This window comes from Alosa pseudoharengus, unplaced genomic scaffold (genome assembly GCF_046254945.1).
Source record: "Alosa pseudoharengus isolate Yale_2024_CS ecotype anadromous, Long Island Sound unplaced genomic scaffold, YU_APseudo_1.1 YU_APseudo_1.1_scf_22, whole genome shotgun sequence".
Taxonomy (NCBI): Eukaryota; Metazoa; Chordata; class Actinopteri; order Clupeiformes; family Clupeidae; genus Alosa; species Alosa pseudoharengus.
Genome location: NW_027468680.1, coordinates 8,084,803 through 8,092,302, shown reverse-complemented (window position 1 = coordinate 8,092,302; position 7,500 = coordinate 8,084,803).

Here is a 7,500-nt window from a genome sequence, read left to right as displayed (position 1 = left end):
CCCTGCAACCCCCCCAACACACACACACAAACACACACACTCACTTGCCCCCCCCCCCCCCCCAGTACCCTTCCCAGCCTCCAGATAGCCCTGGCAGAGGGTGGGAGTGGGGTACCTGTAGTCTCCGTCTCTCAGCGTTATCCCAACTGACATGGACGGCTTCAGAGCCTGTCACCACTGCGTCAAAAGCCAAGTACGCAGGCAGTGCTGTCTTGGCTCGCTCATCTCCTGCTTTGGCCTTTTTTTTACCCTGAGATACCATCTCTTTCATGTGCGATATCTCCCACCACACTATTTATATGAATCTGGCTCGCAGCAAGAGGGTAACAAAGTGGAAAGTGGAAAGAGGGAAAAGACCACCACGCTGCCAGGAGTGATTTTTTTCATCCTGCTTTGGAACTGTATATATTTCAGGAAACTTACTTGTCACAAAATGGCCAGCATTGTGTTTTTTCCTTCTCCCTCTCTCTCTCTCTTTCTCTCTCTCGCTCTCTCTCTCTCTCTCTCCCTCTCTCTCTTTCTCTCTCTCGCTATCTCTCTCTCTCTCTCTCTCTCCCTCTCTCTCTTTCTCTCTCTCTCTCTCAATTCAATTCAATTCAATTCAAGGTTGCTTTATTAGCATGACTGTAGGTACAGTGTTGCCAAAGCACAATTAAAACAGCATTACAACAACTTTCTCTTTCGCTCCCTCTTTCTCTCCCTCTCGCTCTCTCTCTCTCTCTCTCTACCTTTTGTCTTTAATCATAGTATCTCCATTCATTTAGTGCTGGCTGTTTTAAGCAGAATTTATTTAGCTGACTCTGTGGCCCCACTCATAAAATAGGTATAGGTGAAGGTGTTTAACCTTACCTGGAGGGTGAATTTCCGCCCCCGTGCTTTGAAATGAGCAGCGCGAGGAGCTCTTTACGCGCTGAATGCAGACAAATTGAACTCTTGGCCTCCCCACTCCCCTGTGTGAGGGGCTGCATATTCTCCTTAATGGAACCAGAATTACATGCTTTCTCTCAGGGAGATGGAAAGGGGAAAGACAGAGAGAGAGAAAGGGAGAGAGAGAGAGAGAGAGGGAGGGAGAGAAAGAGAGAGAGAGAGATGAAGAATGGAGAGAGGGGAGATGAAGAGAACAAGTGAGGAGGAAAAGAGCTAAGAGAAAGAGAAAGGGGAGGGAGATGGGGATGGAGAGAGAGAGAGAGAGAGAGAGAGAGGAGGAGGAGGAGGAAGAGGAGGAGGTCAGAGTGTTTTGGTTCTCCAGTGCCGGCTGCTTTATGATAAATACACTGCAAGCTCCTCTCTGGCCTCCATTGTGTGTGAGCTGAAAGGGCTTTTAGGACATCAGAGTCTCAGCACACGAGCGGATTAAAATGGACACCATGTGTGCATGCACTCTATGTATATCATATATAATATACAGAGTGTGTGTGTGTGTGTGTGTGTGTGTGTGTGTGTGTGTGTGTGTGTGTGAAAGGGTGGAGGAAAGGAGAGGAGGGGTGGATAGCAGGTTAGTAGGAGCCACACAAGCAACACACCAGTGAAGAAGAAGCTTCTCTCTCTCTGTGTGTGTGTGTGTGTGTGTGTGTGTGTGTGTGTGTATGTGTGCGTGTGTGTGTGTGTGTGTGTGTGTGAGAGAGAGAGAGAGAGAGAGAGAGCATATAAGTGTGCATATAGGTTTGACTGTGTATATGTGTCGGTCTCTTTGAGTGGTGAGATGTATGTGTAAGTAGTTGTGTGTTAAATGATTGCATATGAGATTTTAAAATGTTTATCTTTTTCTTTATTTTTCTTTCTTTATTTTTTTGTTGGTGCTTCTACTTTCTATTTTGCTTGTCAAGGTTTATACTTCATCTAAAAAAGCTACATTCTGTTGATTATTTTGAAGATATTATACATTTCTTTTTCCATAGTGATTCACAGTACACAAGAGTGCACTATGGAAAATGTGTTTATTTAATAAATTCATAAATTTGTTGCCATAACCAGGGATTGGTTTGTGTTTTGTTTTTGCTGGCTTGACACAGTGCCGTCAAGTCTTGTTACATCTCTGTATTGGCATGCGATGTTGCCATGACGTTTTTGTTGCCGTGACGGTGAGATGCTGCGTTGCTGGGCGATCACTCTGCCAGGGGTGTAGGGCCGGGTGTGTTGGGGGAGACGGAGTGTGACGCACTGACAGCGTGGTGTATGTTACATCTCCCCATTTGACTTCCTGTGTTGCCAACTAGTCTGTCGATTAATCTCCCGCTCGACTCGTCTGAGGTGACAGTGCCTCTGGTTTTTATGGGGCTGGCGGGATTGCCAGGTTTTAGAATTAAAAGCATTCCTATTATATTAGTCATTCAGGTAAGAATTTACGACACCAGGGTGGCAGCACTGAGCGCGTGTCAGCCAACATAATTATGTTTTGATATAAACAAGATTGCTGGCTTTATAACGCTTCACTGTCTCCACTGGCTGTGCTGTGATTTAGGTTTGGGCGCTGCCTACATGGATGTGTCATGTGCTGGGTGGCTGCTGTTGTTGTTTTTGTTGTTGTTTATTTATATGCGTCTTCTGTTTGTGACACTGAGAGAACCCTTTTGCAAATTAATGTCAGAATAGACAAGCACTCAGCACTGAGGGTGGATGAGAGAAGTGGAGGGGGTGGATAGCAGGTTAGTAGGAGCCACACAACAACACAACAGTGAAGAAGCTTCTCTCTGTGTGTGTGTGTGTGTGTGTGTGTGTGTGTGTGTGTGTGTGTGTGTGTGTGTGTGTGTGTGTGTGTGTGTGTAGGTGTGTATGTGTGTAGGTGTAGGACTATATATGTGTGTGTGTGTGTGTGTGCGTGTGTGTGTGTGTGTGTAGGTAGGTTTGTTTGTAGGTGTAAGACTATATATGTGTGTGTATGTGGGAGTGTGTGTGTGTGTGTGTGTGTGTGTGTGTGTGGGAGTGTGTGTGTGTGTGTGTGTGTATGTGGGAGTGTGTGGTGGGTTGCGAGAACAGGTAAATTTATCACATCCATTCCCACCCCCCCACCTGCCCCCCCCCCCCTTCCTCCTCATCCTCCTGCCCCCCCTCCTCCTCATCCTCCTCTACGTCGCCTCTCTCTCTCTCCTGGAGCCCATGGCGGCTCTGACAGGCCGGTAGTTTTGGGCTTTCTATTAGGCATATTGCATGGTTGAGGGCGCCCAGAGATTGGTTACATTTAGTTCAGGCGGCATTAGCGCTGCATTCCGCAGCCCATCATCCTCAGACGGCCGTGCATGGTGATCTATGATTCCGCCGCCACTCACAGATAAATCACACGCTAAAAGGATTTTTCCCTCTCCACTCTCTGCTGCCAAATTTATGCTGTAGTTAAAAAAAAAAAGAAAAGAAAATTACTCATTGACGAGACCCCCCCACACACACACACACCACACACATACACACGAATACACACACACACACATACACACACAAACACACATAAACACACACACACACACACACACACACACACACACACACACACAAACACACATACACATACACATACCATACTCACAAATGCACACAGTTCATACTTATACATACTGTAACGGAACAAATAATTTTTTCGAAAACATTAAGCAGTCAAATGATGTCCCAGTTCTTCTAAAGGTAAGTTAAGATAAGGGATGGATTCTTGTCTTTCTTTTCAGGCGTTTTGTGAATCTTCAGATTAGGGAGGGCATTGTGATAATGAATGCCAGCACTGTTGACCACAAACAATCCTCCAGAAACTCTCTCCCTCTTTCTCTCTCTCTTGCACGCATATTTATGTGTCTCCATCACTGCATGCAAATGCTGAGGGGGATCGTTCAAGTGTAACGCCTTTCATAACCAACCCTACACACACACACACACACACACACACACACACACACAGACACATATATAGAGCATTGTGGGGTAAGTGGGTGGGGTGGGTGGGGGGAGCTGAGTTGAGTTTAGACCGCCCTCCAGTTTTTAAAATCAGCATTCTGCCTCTCAACAGCAATTTTTCTCTTCCACCCCAACTTGTCTTTTTTGATCAGGAGTCTTTCGAAGCCACTCATATCTCCACTTAAGGTAATGCATAGGGGGAGGTGAGCGGCCTGATGCTGTTTAGAGGCCCTCCTAATCTGCCTGCTCTAAGTGGAGAGAGTAAACACACAACACACACAGAGAGACTGCCATTCGGTGTACCCACCCGCACAATATGCAGCAGTATAACACAGCATGATACCTGTGAACATTAAACCTGTATGCTCTGATGAAGACATGTTTTGTCGCAATGCGTAAGCCCACCTAAATTAAAGGCATTTTAACTATAAAAAAGCAGTGTGCCTTTGGAATTTTTTGGTCAAACCAACTCTTTTAAGACAAGAAGTATCCCCTTGAAACCAACGAGCACCTGCTTTCGAGAGACATACTGTATCAGTGACGAAACACTTCTGACAACCAACCTTTTTTGGTATTTGAAAATACAGCATGATACCCCTTTCATCATGCCTTTTGACTGATAATAATAATATGACTATATTATTCATTAACAATTCATTATGCATTCTTGCTGATATTTAGACTAACAGTGAATACCTGCGGATCCACCATCCTTATTATGCTACTTTCATGATGTACAGGAAACAGTGTGTCGAACTGCAGCCTCATTTACAGTGTCCTTTCCTCAACCTCGATGTTTATCCAACATCAATAAAACTACTTTGGGATCCAAATTGCTTAACAAGCTGGCAATTAGGCACATAGTCTGCTGTCGCGATTAGTTGCCACAGAAGCTCATCGTAGATATCCATCTCTTTAGCCAATTAGACAAGCAGGGCTATTTGAGGAGATGGAGATGGCCACGCTTCGTCCGGTGCAGTCATGGAAAGGCGGAGGGGCAAAGGTGGGACACGGAAGCTTTCGGAGAATTCACCGCGTCATAATCGGCACAAACATCAACAAAGCAAAGTTGGCATTACAAATAGAATCGAGTAGAATCTCTAAGAAAGAACCAGAACCGGAATCAATTAGCAGAACAGAAAAACTAAATTAAAACAATAATAAACACATTGGACACAATACACCCCTTTTTATTGCCGTTAATTTAATTAACTGTGCTAGATTGATCTGTATATGTTGTTTAGGTCTTAGTATTTGAATACCTCTGTCTGTGGATCAATATTTCTAAATAAATATTCTCTTTTTTGAATGTCCAGCTAAGGCTCAGAGAATAGACTACTACTGGAATAAAGAGTAAAGATTTATTTAAACATTGTGTTAATGTTTTTTTTATTAAAATGAGGAATCGATGGGAGCTAGAATCGATAAGCACAATAGGACTAGGAATCGAAGAAACAATTGAATGATACAAAGTGGCACATCTTTCCTGGAACCCAGTTGGCTGAGAGGATTGAAGTAAGAGGAAGAAGTATTAAGGACCAGCATGTTCCAACACCTCCCCCCCCTCACACACACAAACACACACATACACACACTTAAACACACACACACAAACACAGTGGTGTGTGAGGCGTGTATGAGGCGTGTGCTGAGAGATCTAGAGACAGCAGGCTAAGAGTTGCTCCACATATTAGGCTACTCTACACAAGCACTGGTGTGGGTCAATAAACAACTATTAGCATGTTTCTGGACACAAGGCCAACGACTTTCGTTATATTTCAGTATATGCAGTGGCTTACCCATCTCAGTTAACATCAAAGTATAGTATATAGCTTCTGAAAATATAGCAAGTCTGCACCTTAACAACAACAGAAGAGGACACAGAGCTCGCCTCTATCTCTGTGTGAGAGAGGATTATGGCCTCTTTTCTTCGAGCTCATACCATTTGTGACCACTAGGTGCTGCTGTTTAGGGATCCGCTTTCACACCCGTCACATCTTATTAATGTCATTCACCTTTTACTGTATGTGACGCATGCAACTAAACCACAATGTTTACCCAGGGAATCGCACATACTGGAAGATGGTGTGACAAAACGCATGTAATCCTGCTCGGCGTTTAAGCTTTGCAGAGAATCAACTCCAGCTCCTCAGAGCAGACCCGGGGAAACATTGGTAAACAATCCTAGTTGAATATATCTTGGTATTTATTTCATTGAGACTGCATAAGCACGCCAATCAAATCGATCAAATTTAAATTTATGTCAGTAAATGTGACATACTTATTTGGCAAACCAAATGATGATCATTTTAGACTAAATGAAATGGCACAAAAATAGCACTGATAACATTTCCGTGTCTGTGCACAGTGTTTAAATCCTATGGCTTCTTAATACTTCATTAGTACGAGGAGACAACACATTAGTTGTCTGAAATCTGCTGTACTGTGGTTCCTTCATGTCAAAAAGTAAACAAGCTAGCATTAAGATTATGGATTTAAGGCAAAGTGCTTAGCATATGCATTAATAGCATACATTTATGTAATCATGTTTTTATGTGGTAATACGTGTCTCTGTCTCACAGACATTAGCTCTCTCTCTCTCTCTCCATTTTATTTTCTCTCTCTCTTTTTCTCCATGCCTTTTTTCTAACTCTATCTTTCTATTTTCACCCAATGCCTGAGTAATGCTTTGTTTTCTTTCCTTTCTCTATTCATCCACACAAACTGTAATGGAAATAGTAATGGCTTGAGAAAGGCTTCATTTTGGAATTACTAATCCAGGCTTTGTATGACACCAATTTTATGCAAATCCATGTTATAAAGTGATTTCGCTCCTGAGAATGAAATAATTACACTGTCTGCACACACTGCGTGCAAGAACATCTTCCTCTGGAATTGAAATATGCTTTTTGTTGCAATATAAATGTTCTACAATATGATTGTGTAATCCATAAAGCCTATTTGTGTATTATTCTTCTTCTTCATCTTATTCTGAAAGGCTGTCAGTGGTTTCAATACATTTTAAATGAGCGTTCTTTTTTTTCTGTGCTGCTCAAACTGGGGAAGCGATTGTCAATGGGCCGCATTGACAGTAAGGCGCATTGACTGCTGAGTGCTGTGGTCAATATGAAACTCATGTAGCTTCTCCACCGTCATGAACCTCTGAACTGACTCCAGATTATTGAAGTTCCCTAATGGCTTAGCTGAAGTTTGGAATCGATACTTCATATCTGTTTGCACGTATTGATACACATTCGAAATTCTGCTAGGATAAAAAGTTGTTTTATTTCATTATTTGTTTTTGTCCTCTTCATATTATTATTTATTTAACATAATAGCCCAATAATGGTAGTAATGTTGTAATAAAACTAAAAACTTACAAAAAAAGGGTGTGCGGAGGATTTTGAATTATGTCTATTAATGTATTTGACCAAAACATAATTGTGTCTGTAGCTTAACTGATGGAACAAGGTGGTGACATCAGAGCCAGCTGGCAGAGGCTACACTGAGGTCACATGTTCATTACACAGGGTGCATAATTCATGATGGAAAAATCTGTATTATACTGTAATATATCTAAAGTATTTTTCTCATTTTAATACAGAAACATCTGCTAAACTG